Source organism: Ranitomeya imitator, chromosome 6 (assembly GCF_032444005.1).
Source record: "Ranitomeya imitator isolate aRanImi1 chromosome 6, aRanImi1.pri, whole genome shotgun sequence".
In the NCBI taxonomy this organism is placed as follows: domain Eukaryota; kingdom Metazoa; phylum Chordata; class Amphibia; order Anura; family Dendrobatidae; genus Ranitomeya; species Ranitomeya imitator.
The window spans coordinates 426534391-426548996 of NC_091287.1; the positions used below are offsets into that span (position 1 = coordinate 426534391).

The 14606-nt window shown below is 44.6% G+C and overlaps 1 long non-coding RNA gene across 1 annotated transcript in view; it reads left to right on the top strand.

Annotated features, from left to right (window-relative positions):
* The window catches only part of LOC138641440 (uncharacterized), a 62994-nt gene extending 56282 nt beyond the window's left edge, over positions 1-6712 (top strand). The window contains exon 2 of the long non-coding RNA XR_011313839.1: positions 6325-6712. This is a non-coding gene — a long non-coding RNA (uncharacterized lncRNA). The remainder of the gene's footprint in view (positions 1-6324) is intronic.
* Positions 6713-14606: the final 7894 nt, after the last annotated feature.

Below are 14606 nucleotides of genomic sequence, written 5' to 3' on the forward strand. Positions count from 1 at the left end.
TGGAATCAATTGACAGCCAACTCTGCACCAACTCCAGAAGCCGTTGTCTTGTCTATCTTAAAGTCACAGCGCTGATGCAGTCATGTGACTCAAACAGGGGTGGATTAAGGGTAGCCAGGGCCCCGGACTGTTCAGACACTGTGGGCCCCGGGGGTCATGTGACGGGGGTCATGTGACGGGGGTCATGTGACGGGGGTCATGTTATACCTGAACCAGATTATTTCAGAAAAATGGCCGGGCCCTACTCTACTGTAACCTATTAAATATTTGTTAAAATATGCAATACAATTTGGGTATATTGAGATCATTATCACATACAAGGAACAAATACCACCGAACCATGACCAGACCACAAATTACAACCACAGTGATCGAATAATATCACATACAAGGAACAAATACCACCGCACCATGTCAAGACCACATACAGTTATATGAAAAAGTTTGGGCACCCCTATTAATCTTAAGCTTAATGCTCGGCGACCATCAAACTTAACTGAACTGGAATTGTTTTGTAAAAAGGAATGGTCAAAAATACCTTCATCCAGGATCCAGGAACTCATTAAAAGCTACACGAAGTGACTAGAGGCTGTTATTTTTGCAAAAGGAGGATCTACTAAATATTAATGTCACTTTTCTGGTGGGGTGCCCATACTTATGCACCTGTCAAATTTTGTTTGAATGCAGATTGCACATTTTCTGTTAGTACAATAAACCTCATTTCACGGCAGAAACATTACTGTGTCCAACAGTTATTAGATATATGAAACTGAAATAGCTGTTGCAAAAAAAACAATTTTTATAAAACATTAAGCTTAAGATTAATAGGGGTGCCCAAACTTTTTCATATAACTGTATTACCACCACTTGGTGACCAAATAGCACATACAAGGGACAAATACCAGAACACCATTTCCAGACCACATATTACCACCACATAGTGACTGAATACTATAATACTGATCAAAAATAAAAAAATAAAAAAACACAATACTATCACCATAAGTGCCAGTATTCACAGGAGATCTGTACCTAGTATGCAGTGTCTGTGTAGAGGTAATACAGAGATCACTGGTAGTATTATACACAGGAGCTCTGTATATAATGTATAGGTAATACAGTGATCACTGGTGACATTGTACACAGGACCTCTGTATATAGTATACAGTGTATAGTGTCAGTGTATAGGTAACACTGACTCACCAGTGACATCTATAGGTGAAGTCCTTCATCTTTCATCCAGCACAGACCGCCATCATTTCTTCCAGCCAGGACTCATTTCTGCAGGAAATAACACAGTTATCTCAAGCTCCGCTTGCAGAACACATTACTTAATTTTTCACAACTTCTACATTACACCACATGAAGAAAAAAAGGCAATATAGTGTCACTCTACACAGTAACAGGACCGCCCCCCCCATTTAAAACAGTATACTCAAAAAATAAAATAAATACATCACTGCAGTAATAATATCCCTTAATAAGCCCCTATGGTAATAATATTCCCCATCCTGGCCCCGTTTATCTCATTCCTGGCTCCAGCCATATGTTCTAGCATCCTGCCCTCATGAGTATCCATTCTACCCCATATGATCTCCCCATCCTGCCCCATCTGTCTCCATCGTATCCATCCTGCCCCATGATCCAATCCTGCCCCATGTCTTTCATTCTGCCCCGTGTCTTCAATCATGGCCCGTATCTACATTCTGCCCGTGCCTCCAGTCCTGCCCCCAGTGTGTCCAGCAATCTGCCCCAGTGTGTCCAGCATATTACCCCCAGTGTGTCCAGCAATCTGCCCCAGTATGTCCATCATATTGCCCCAGTGTCCAGCAATCTGCACCAGTGTGTCCAGCATTGCCCCCAGACAGTGTGTCCAGCAATCTGCCCCAGTGTCTGACTCCAGCATATTACCCCCCAGTGTGTCCAGCAATCTGCCCCAGTGTGTCCAGCATTGCCCCCAGACAGTGTGTCCAGCAATCTGCCACAGTATGTCCAATTGTCCAGCATTGCCCACAGTGTGCCCAGCAATCTGCCCCGGTGTCCAGCATTGCCCCAGTGTCTCCAGCATTGCCCCAATGTCTCTAGCATTGCCGCAGTGTCTCCAGCATTGCCCCCAGTGTGTTCAACAATCTGCCCCAGTATGTCCAATTGTCCAGCATTGCCCACAGTATGTCCAGCAATCTGCCCCAGTGTGTCCAGCATTGCCCGCAGTGTCTCCTGTCCAGCAATCTGCCCCAGTTTGTCCAATTGTCCAGCATTGCCCACAGTGTGTCCAGCAATTTGCCCCAGTGTCTCCAGCATTTCCCCAGTGTGTCCAGCAATCTGCCCCAGTGTGTCTTCCAGCATTGCCCCAGTGTCTTCAGCATTGCCCCAGTGCCTCCAGCATTGCCCCAGTGTCTCCAGCATTGCCACAGTGTCTCCAGCATTGCCACAGTCAGTGTGTAGTTACACCCCTGCACACACACACACCCAGGAAAACACACATAGGAAACCACACATATTCAGAAAAAAAACCTCATACTCTGACCTGCCTTATTTAATTTGTTAATTGCCCCCTCCCCCTGCTACTTAGCACAGCAAACCTTGAGATGAGTAGCTGGAGAGATTAGCTGGCATGTGCTGGGCAGTGGGCCCACAGAGCTGCCTACCTCTCATCTTCTCCTGCCCTCCTGTCCTGTGCTGCTGCTCTGCACACTGTAGCTCCTCCCCCATCCAGGCCCTGGAAGATCGGACATCAGAGACAGATCTGCACACAGAAGAGGAGGAGGCTGCATGCGATCACTATGTAAGTATTGCACCCATCCTCCTCTTCTGTGTGCAAGGAGCTGCCCCCACTCACCGCAGCCTGCACATCACTGAAGCCGGCCATGGCTCCGGCCACAGGTGCAGGCTGCGTGTCCTGCCCTCCTGTACCTGCTCATCACACACTGCAGTGCATCTCCTCCAGCGGCCCTCAGCAGCTGATTACACACCGCCCGGGGGGCATATGCATTTCTGCAACCCGACCCAGCCCACCCCTGGGTACGTGCAGTAATGCCCTGATGGCGGCGGCCAGCGGGCAATCTGTGCGGTAGCCCAGGGCCCCCTCACACCACTGGGCCCTGGGCTACTGCCCAGATTGACCATCTTATAATCCACCCCTGGACTCAAATAACGGTCAGTGAAACATCTGATGACGTGTCTTTTTTAGTTACCTGACCACTGCAGACAATCCAAGGCACAACAGTCCTGTGACTTCTGAACACTGGAAACATCACTGCCTGACCCAATGCAGACCCCCTGAGCTCCAGGGGAGCTGGTAGGTGAGTATAACTCTGTTTATTATGTTAAAGCCATTCAAGCAAAAAATTCTGATTTAAGTGTCAGACTACCTTATTAAGCAGCATAAGACTCAAACAGGCTATTGAATTATATATTTTTTTACTCCAGCTTCAATGGGATCCAGAAAAGTTAGTGCTCTGCCATTTTTTACTATTGGTGTACAAGAGCTGTCATTCTGAATATAGCCTTGATTTGTGGATGGAGTATCATATCTGTGCTAGAGAGTTGATTGCTGAGTGTCTCTCAGTTCTGTATAACTCTATAGCAGAGTATATGGTATACACAGTGAGTGAAATAAGTATTGAACATACAACCAATTCACTAAGTAAATGTATTTCTAAAGGTGCTATTAATATGAAATTCTCACCAGATGTCGGTAACATTTAGAGATGAGCAAGCACTAAAATGCTGAGATGCTCGTTACTCGAACCGAGCAATTCCTAATGAATGCTCATTTCGAGAAACGAGTCCAATGGGAGTCTATGGGAAACCCGAGCATTTTTCCGGCAGACCCTACAAGGAGGTCTGGAGGGCAGTGATAGAAAAAGTGCTGAATGGAAGGCGAGCAGCATGGGGAAGACCCTTGGAATAGACATAAGCAAACCCATAAATGTTCAGGTTCAACAAACATACAGTAAAAAAAATTTTTGATTCCAAACTTGAACCCAATAGAAGTCAGCGGGAACCTGAATTTGGTGCTTTAAAATGGCTGTAAAATGGTCATAATTAGGGCTGGAGGTCTGCAAAAGAAAGCTAAATGGGGGAAGCCTCTTATTTGCCCTGCAAACAAATGTGAACAGGGAAATGACTTAAAGATGTTCTGTCACCTTGGCAATCATGGTAAAATAGGAAGTAAAAGAAGAGCATAAACATTTTAACAATGCCCTCACAGTGACTGAGGCTAGCTACTTCCAGTCTAGTTAAACATGTCACCCACAGAGCATGGGGCAGAGTACCCCTACATTAGCAGCTTACATATTTCATCCACAGAGCAAGGGGCTGAGTACCTCTACATTAGCAGTTTACAAATTTTACCTACAGCGCATGGGGCACAGTACCCCTACATTAGCAGATTACAAATTTCAAACTTTTATCTTCAGTAGAGTACAGTAGATAAGCCACCGATAAAAAGCTCATAGTTTGATTCTGTATACAGATAGCAGTCTGCCGAGAGATTTGCTACCACCTCTCCCAGCCACTTTGCCTTGGGTTGCCTCTCCAATACTGTTGCATTAAGGGCTCTTAAGTGTTTCCTTTGAAAAAAGTATTGTTCATAGCAGGCAACCATGCATGAACACTTCAGCAAGGGTTAATGGAATTGCACTCAGTTTATAGTTTTTTTTGTTTATTCTAACTGGAACCATGATTAAAAGGGGACCATGTGGAACACAAAGTGGAGGAACCGGAGGCACTTTCAACAATCCCATCTCAAACCACCCATAGGTGGGGTTGCAGAGTACACATATGTAATGGAGAATCAGGTTTCCATTCGAGAGAGGCAACCTGATAAATGGAAGGCAGTCAAACAAATTAACGACCTCTAAACTGAGTAAGCAGCTAATGTTGCGAGACAGAATGGCCATCCATGACAATTTAGAGGCTAGGCTTTGTAATTATAATGAGTAGTTAAATATTTTAATGAGCTTTAGGACCGGCCACAAAGGTAGAGTTAAATTATTTTTTTAGATACACTACTCGTACAGACAGTACACAGAGGCTTTTGGGCACAGTACTCCCACAAAAGCTAATAGCAAATATCACCCACAAAGCATATTTCCACATTTAGCTCACACAGGCTGATAATAAATTTCAACCACAGAGCATGTTTCCACATTGATCCCAGATAAGCTGATAGTAAATTTCACCCACAATATCCCCACAGCTCCCAAAAGTCTGCTCCAGTAGCCTATGTTCCAAATACTGCTGATGAAAAGCTTGTAGTATGATTTTGGATCGAGCTAGTGGTCCGCAGCGAGGCTTGCTACCTGCAGTTCAATTAAAAATTTAACCCACAGAGCATGTTTCCACATTCCCCCCTAGAAGCTGGTAACAAATTTCACACCCAGACATTGGCCCACAGTACCTCCACAGGCATGGTTGCAGAGTACACACAGTGGCTTAAAAGCACATTACTCCGACAGATATGGGTTAAAGAATACACACAGCAGCTTTTGGCAAAGTACTACTATAGATATCAGTAAAAGAGTACACTCAGTGGATTTTGGCAAAGTACTCCCACAAATATTGGTTAAAGAATACACACAAATTGGCTTTTGGCAAAGTACTCCCACAGATATGGCTTAAAGAATACACACAGAGGTTTTTGGCACAGTACTATCACAGACATGGTTGCCTAAGAGTGCAAAAATGTGTTTAAACACACATCACTCCCATCGACTTATAAAATCTTTTGGTTATGCATAGTGCTATCACATACACGAGTGCAGAGTACACATAGTTTTTGCAAAACTGCGCACACACAAAACCTAAGACTGTCCCTCAGTACAGTTGCGTACTGTCCCTATGTTAAGCATAGTAAAATAAAAAATAAGAATCTTGAACCAGAAGGAACAGATCCAAGTGGAGGAGGAGGTGGACATGGCAGTCTACATGGAAGATGTTAGACTCGGTCCGTTTCCTGTAGCTCCTAGGGGTCCCTGTCGGGACTCCCACTCTGCGGCTGTGCCGGCTCTACACTGTCTTAATGCTGCTCCTGTCCCTCCTTCCTCTCCTGCTTCCTGGCGTGCGGCCAGCAGGTTCCCAGGCAGGGTTCTTAGGTCGCAGGCGTGCTAGCTCCCGGTCTCTTAAAGAGACAGTGTGCATTTTCCAAAAGTTGTCTCTAACCAATAGCGTATGGCTAGTTACTATTTCTAGCTCCTTCACCTTAAGGAGGGCACCAGAGCAACAAGTATCCACTGTTGCTTACTTCCGGTTCCTGTTAACATGCGTCTCTGTTTCTGAGATATCTGCTAAGTACTCTGCATACACTGTCTGTCTCCACAGAGCCTCTGCAACCTGTTACCCGGTTAATCTGGACTGCATCCACACTGTCTACGCTGGACCCGTCTATTCCCGTCAGTCTGCCAGCTACTCTTCCGGACTTCGCCAGTACTCCTGGTACCAGCCACTATTCAAGCACCTGGTACCTTCCAGCCAGCTCTGCAGTATCCGCTAACCCTGCTGTTCCATCTGTTCCACTGGGACAGCCGCCACGAGTACGAGGTCTAACTGGAGGTAGCACCCGTGTCCTCCAGACATTCCACTCTGTCCCTATTCGAGGGGACTTACTACGGGTGTTTGAGGCTCACGCAGTAACGCCCCCTTTGGAGCCCCCATACCGTGGTCTAGTGGTTCCACATCTAACTTCAATAAATATGAATGTGAACTTCTACATCTGTGCCTCCGTTTCCATTCGTTACAGAAGAGGAGGTAGCCAATACAGTTTTTGGTGTTTTTTTATTAGGGGAGGAGGCCCCCAAATGAAACGAATGGCAAATATAGTTGAAGAATGGTTGATTACGACTGTTATAGTTGTCTAGTCATCCAAAGGTGTGGACAAATCCTGTGGGATCCACACCTTGTTCATTTTAAGGAATGTTAGATTCCCCACATTAAATGGGGATTAGTATGGGTCATACCCTTCTGTTAGTATGTGTAGATGTGTGGACATGTACTCTTTCACCTTGGTGTCATAACACTGCATTTTGATAATACGAACTGATTTAGGTGATGGTGAAGGATGTTGTGGAATGCTCAAAGCTTTTCTACATTTAAGCCATGCTAATCCTGCTTTCTGAGGTGCTGGTTGTGCCCCAGCTGCATTGGCGCATTCCTCCTCTGCTTCTGCCTTGTTGTTCCACTGAACCCCCTCTGTCAGGTGGAAAAGCCATTAGTAGTTTTTCTAACAGCGTGTGGAAGCATTAATGCATTTTACGATCCCTGAACAGTCACGGAAGTAATTAAGGTACGTTGTCATTATAGCGGAGATCCATCTGGGTGACCACCCAGTAATCTGCACTGGCAGCAATACGGGCAACATGGAGATCATTCCACAGACACTGAAGCATGTAATGGCTCATGTGTGCCAGGCTGCCCAGAGACAACGGCAAGCTGTCCTCAATGGGAGGTATATTGTCCGAGTATTCTGTATCCCCGAGCCACGCTCCTTTGATACCCATGAGCTGATTTTAGTTGCACCCTGCTGTGAACACAGTTGTTCTCCTACTCTTCATCATCATCATCATCATCCTCCCAAACTGTCCCCTGCCTGTACATTTGGGTACCTGAAAAGGGTGATTTTGGGACAGTAACTCACCTTCCGAGCCACATGTGGCCTACAGGCCTAATAACGATTGTAATTGGCTCTGCTCCTCCTGCTGTTCCTCTTGCTCCTGTGTCACCACCTCATCCATCATGTCCTGAATTATTTTTTTTAAGCAAGCATATAAGTGGTATAGTAATGCTGCTGATGGCATCATCAGTGCTGGCCATATTGGTGAAATATTCAAAGCAGCGCCAACTTTATAAATGTAAACAACAACAAATCATGTGAAACAAGGCAGACTCATAAAAACATTTAAAAATCTAAAACAGGTTCAATAGCTGGTTATGCCCTTGATATAGCAATAATCTTCCTCCACAGAAGTTCACAAAAAATGTTAGTATATTAATATATAATACCAGCAGAAAAAAAGTCATATAAACAAAGCTTCATGAGTAAACAGAACAGCTGACACTCCACTGCTGCTCACACAGTCTCTCCTGCATATGCAAGGTGGAGTTCCACCTTGTTAGTACGTTGCATATCAGCTGGTGATCGGGAAGACAGACAGGCGAGCAGCAGCAGGATGAGAACGCTGAAGGTGCGCACACACTGCCCGCACTTTCAGCAGCAGCTCCGACACATGTGGATAGTTTTTCAGGAAGCTCTGCCCCACCAAGTTTAGCACATATGCCAAGCAAGTGATGTGCATCAAACCAGCTAGGCTCAGAGCTGCTGTGAGATTTCACCAGTTATCGCACACCACTAATCCGAGCTTGAGGTTCACCGGCACCAACCACTCATCTGTCTGCTGTTTGATCATAGTCCCCAGCTCCTGCACTTCATGTGATTTGTCCCCCAAATGGAGGAGTTTAAGAACAGCCTGCTGTCGCTTCCCCCTGGCTGAGCTCAAGTTTATGGTGCAGGTCTTCCTGTGACCGAATGAATGAGGTGTTGGAGGAAGAAGAGTAGGAGGAGGAGGCAACCTGGACAGATAAACGACCAGCATTACTAGGTTGTGGTAGGGCATGCACTGAAATGCCTTCCGCCTCTGCCCCAGCCTCCACCACATATAACCAGTGGGCAGTTAGGGATATGTAAAGTCCATAGCCATGCTTAGTTGTCTATGTAACTGTGGACCTTGCCACTGATGGCATTGCGCAGTGCACACTTGATTTGGCCCGCAACATGTTTGTGCAGGGTAGGGATCGGCCACTGGGAAAAATAGTGGTGACTAGGGACAACTTACTACAGGACAGCCACGGATATCAGTGTTTTAAAACTGTGTCCACCAGCTGGAATGGCAGCATTTCAAAGGCCAGTTCTTTGGAAATGCTGCCGATCAGGACCATGACTCGTGGGTGGCTACGTTGGTATCTCCTCTTTCTCTAGAGGATTTGGAAGATGGAAAGCTGAACATTTCTATGGGACACTGTGGGGATGCTCGGTTACACTGGTGGTGGTGGAGGTGGTGATGTTGTCATTCTCTCTTTGCCAGGAGGTAGGTGGCCCTGTTGATCCTGAGCGGAATGAAGAGGCTGAGACCGCAGCAAAAAAGGGAGCAGGAGTAGGCTCAGATTTATTATGCTTTTTAAGGTGTTAACTGCACCTCATGCTTGGAATTCAGATGCCTCATCATACAGTAGGTGCTCAGTTTTAGAAGATTTACGCCTCGCTTCAAGGTCTGACGACACAGTGCAAACCACCTGTCAGCAGCATATTCCCTGAACAAATGCTGCAACATGAAGCTGTTTTGAGCTGACTTTGGTGTGCTTATATAAGCAGTGCTGTGGGCAGTAGCAGCCGATGTACTTTGCTAGAGGCTGCCCGCTGTGCCTTTACACCTTGCTCCCTCTTTTGCTGTGCTATTTTGGCAGGATGACTACGTCCTCTTCCTCCAAACTGCGCAAGTTTCTAGGATGGCCCCCGCTCCATCTAAGGTCTAGAACCTCATCATCGCCCCATCATCTTCCACCGTCTCATCAACCCTGCCTTCCTTACCAGTCTGCATACTACATAAAGTAAGGAATAAATCACGGCACTCCTGATTGATGCTCAAGTAGGGTCCAAAACCAATTAAGTATATGGAAAACTTGGCACTAAAAAATTAATATATTTCTTGATTTTAATTGCAGTCCATATAAACAAGTACAATAAATAGATACAGTGGGGAAAAAAGTCTGTGTTGCCCAGTAACCGGCCCAAAACATCATTGCTCTAGAGGAGATCTGCATGAAGGAATGGGCCAATATGCCACTAACAGTGTGTGCCAACCTTGTGAAGACTTACAGAAAACATTTGACCTCTGTCATTGCCAAAAAAGGATGTATAACAAAATACAGAGATGAACTTTTGTTGATGACCAAATACTTTTTTCCACCATAATTTGCAAAATAACTCTTGTCAAATCAGACAAGGTGATTTTCTGGATTTGTTTTCTCATTTTGACTCGCAGTTGTGGTCTACCTATAATGTCAATTACAGGTCTTTCACATCTTTTTTTTTTTTATTTGTTTATTAACCCCTCTGTGACTTTAGACGTACTATCCCGTCCAGGTGCCCTGGGCCTATCTGACCCTGGACGGGATAGTACGTCATAGCGATCGGCAGCGCTCACGGGGGGAGCGCCGCCGATCGCGGCCGGGTGTCAGCTGCTTATCGCAGCTGACATCCGGCACTATGTGCCAGGAGCGGTCACGGACCGCCCCCGGCACATTAACCCCCGGCACACCACGATCAAAGATGATCGCGATATGCCGGCGGTGCAGGGAAGCATCTGCAGGGAGGGGGCTCCCTGCGGGCTTCCCTGAGCCCCCCGCAGCAACGCGATGTGATCGCGTTGCTGCGAGGGTCTTACCTCCCTCCCTCCCTGCTCCAGGCCCGGATCCAAGATGGCCGCGGATCCGGGTCCTGCAGGGAGGGAGGTGGCTTCACAAAGCCTGCTCAGAGCAGGCACTGTGAAGGCTGCAGCGCTATGCAAACTGTCAGATCACCGATCGAAGTTTAAAAAAAATTTTCCAAATGTGTAAAAAAAAATAAATAAAAAAATTCCTAAATAATGAAAAAAAAAAAAAAATATTATTCCCATAAATACATTTCTTCATCTAAATAAAAAAACCAAAACAATAAAAGTACACAAAAAAAACCAAAACAATAAAAGTACCCATATTTAGTATCGCCGCGTCCGTAACGACCCGACCTATAAAACTGGCCCACTAGTTAACCCCTTCAGTAAACACCGTAAGAAAAAAAAAAAACGAGGCAAAAAGCAACGCTTTATTATCATACTGCTGAACAAAAAGTGGAATAACACGCGATCAAAAAGACAGATATAAATAACCATGATACCGCTGAAAACGTCATCTTGTCCCGCAAAAAATGAACCACCATACAGCATCATCAGCAAAAAAATAAAAAAGTTATAGTCCTGAGAATAAAGCGATGCAAAAATAATTATTTTTTCTGTAAAATAGTTTTTATCGTATAAAAGCACCAAAACATAAAAAAATGATATAAATGAGATGTCGCTGTAATCGTACTGACCCGAAGAATAAAACTGCTTCATCAATTTTACCAAACGCGGAACGGTATAAACGCCTCCCCCAAAAGAAATTCATGAATAGCTGGTTTTTGGTCATTCTTCCTCACAAAAATCGGAATAAAAAGCGATAAAAAAATGTCACGTGCCCGAAAATGTTACCAATAAAAACGTCAACTCGTCCTGCAAAAAACAAGACCTCACATGACTCTGTGGACCAAAATATGGAAAAATTATAGCTCTCAAAATTTGGTAACGTAAAAAAATTTTTTTGCAATAAAAAGCGTCTTTCAGTGTGTGACGGCTGCCAATCATAAAAATTCGCTAAAAAACCGCTAGAAAAGTAAATCAAACCCCCCTTCATCACCCCCTTAGTTAGGGAAAAATTAAAAAAATGTATTTATTTCCATTTTCCCATTAGGGCTAGGGTTAGGGCTAGGGTTAGGGCTAGGGTTAGGATTAGGGTTAGGATTAGGGCTAGGGTTAGGGCTAGGGTTAGGGCTAGGGTTAGGGCTAGAGTTAGGGCTATAGTTAGGGCTAGGATTAGGGCTAGGGTTAGGGCTAGGGTTAGGGCTAGGGTTAGGGTTAGGATTAGGGCTAGGGTTAGGGCTAGGATTAGGGCTAGGGCTAGGGTTAGGGCTAGGGTTAGGGCTAGGGTTAGGGCTAGGGTTAGGGTTAGGATTAGGGTTAGGGTTAGGATTAGGGTTAGGGCTAGGGTTAGGGCTAGGATTAGGGCTAGGGTTAGGGCTAGGGTTAGGGTTAGGGCTAGGGTTAGGGTTAGGGTTGGGGCTACAGTTAGGGTTGGGGCTAAAGTTAGGGTTAGGGTTTAGATTACATTTACAGTTGGGAATAGGGTTGGGATTAGGGTTAGGGGTGTGTCAGGGTTAGAGGTGTGGTTAGGGTTACCGTTGGAATTAGGGTTAGGGGTGTGTTTGGATTAGGGTTTCAGTTATAATTGGGGGGTTTCCACTGTTTAGGCACATCAGGGGCTCTCCAAACACGACATGGCGTCCGATCTCAATTCCAGCCAATTCTGCGTTGAAAAAGTAAAACAGTGCTCCTTCCCTTCCGAGCTCTCCCGTGTGCCCAAACAGGGGTTTACCCCAACATATGAAGTATCAGCGTACTCAGGACAAATAGGACAACAACTTTTGGGGTCCAATTTCTCCTGTTACCCTTGGGAAAATACAAAACTGGGGGCTAAAAAATAATTTTTGTGGGAAAACAAAAAGATTTTTTATTTTCACGGCTCTGCGTTATAAACTGTAGTGAAACACTTGGGGGTTCAAAGTTCTCACAACACATCTAGATAAGTTCATTTAGGGGTCTAGTTTCCAATATGGGGTCACTTGTGGGGGGTTTCTACTGTTTAGGTGCATTAGGGGCTCTGCAAACGCAATGTGACGCCTGCAGACCAATCCATCTAAGTCTGCATTCCAAATGATGCTCCTTCCCTTCCGAGCCCTCCCATGCGCCCAAACGGTGGTTCCCCCCCACATATCGGGTATCAGCATACTCAGGACAAATTGGACAAAAACATTTATGGTCCAATTTCTCCTGCTACCCTTGGAAAAATACAAAACTGGGGGCTAAAATATAATTTTTGTGGAAAAAAAATATTTTTTATTTGCACGGCTCTGCGTTATAAACTGTAGTAAAATACTTGGGGGTTCAAAGCTCTCACAACACATCTAGATGAGTTCCTTAGGGGGTCTACTTTCCAAAATGGTGTCACTTGTGGGGGTTTTCTACTGTTTAGGTACATTAGGGGCTCTGCAAACGCAATGTGACGCCTGCATACCATTCCATCTAAGTCTGCATTCCAAATGGCGCTCTTTCCCTTCCGAGCCCTCCCATGCGCCCAAACAGTGGTTCCCCCCCACATATGGGGTATCAGCGTACTCAGGACAAATTGGACAACAACTTTTGGGGTCCAATTTCTCCTGTTACCCTAGGGAAAATACAAAACTGCGGGCTAAAAAATAATTTTTGTGGGAAAAAAATTTTGTTTTATTTTTATGGCTCTGCATTATCAACGTCTGTGAAACCCTTGGTGGGTCAAAGTGCTCACCACACATCGAGATAAGTTCCTTAGGGGGTCTACTTTCCAAAATGGTGTCACTTGTGGGGGGTTTCAATGTTTAGGCACAGCAGTGGCTCCCCAAATGCATCATGGCGTCCCATCTCAATTCCTGTCAATTTTGGCATGAAAAGTCAAACGGTGCTCCTTCCCTTCCGAGCTCTACCATGTGCCCAAACAGTGGTTTACCCCCACATATGGGGTATCAGCGTACTCAGGACAAATTGTACAACAACTTTTGAGGTCCAATTTCTTCTCTTACCCTTGGAAAAATAAAAAATTGGGGGCAAAAATATAATTTTTGTGAAAAAATATGATTTTTTATTTTTACGGTTCTGCATTATAAACTTCTGTGAAGCACTTGGTGGGTCAAAGTGCTCACCACACCTCTAGATAAGTTCCTTAGGGGGTCTACTTTCCAAAATGGTGTCACTTGTGGGGGGTTTCAATGTTTAGGCACATCAGTGGCTCTCCAAACGCAACATGGCGTCCCATCTCAATTCCTGTCAATTTTGCATTGAAAAGTCAAACGGCGCTCCTTCCCTTCCGAGCTCTCCCATGCCCCCAAACAGTGGTTTACCGCCACATATGGGGTATCAGCGTACTCAGGACAAATTGGTCAACAACTTTTGGGGTCCATTTTCTCCTGTTACCCTGGGTAAAATAAAACAAATTGGAGCTGAAGTAAATTTTTTGTGAAAAAAAGTTAAATGTTCATTTTTATTTAAACATTCCAAAAATTCCTATTAAACACCTGAAGGGTTAATAAACTTCTTGAATGTGGTTTTGAGCACCTTGAGGGGTGCAGTTTTTAGAATGGTGTCACACTTGGGTATTTTCTATCATATAGACCCCTCAAAATGACTTCAAATGAGATGTGGTCCCTAAAAAAAAAATGGTGTTGTAAAAATGAGAAATTGCTGGTCAACTTTTAACCCTTATAACTCCCTAACAAAAAAAAATTTTGGTTCCAAAATTATGTTGATGTAAAGTAGACATGTGGGAAATGTTACTTATTAAGTATTTTGTGTGACATATCTCTGTGATTTAATTGCATAAAAATTCAAAGTTTGAAAATTGCGAAATTTTCAAAACTTTCGCCAAATTTCCATTTTTTTCACAAATAAAAGAAGGTACTATCAAATAAATTTTACCACTGTCATGAAGTACAATATGTCACGAGAAAACAATGTCAGAATCACCAGGATCCGTTGAAGCGTTCCAGAGTTATAACCTCATAAAGGGACAGTGGTCAGAATTGTAAAAAGTGGCCTGGTCATTGACGTGCAAACCACCCTTGGGGGTAAAGGGGTTAATTTTCAGAATAAATCATACAGTACACACATTTGCATTCGTGTCCATCATTATCAGTTATAACATGAAGTACAGATAATTGTAGTGTATCA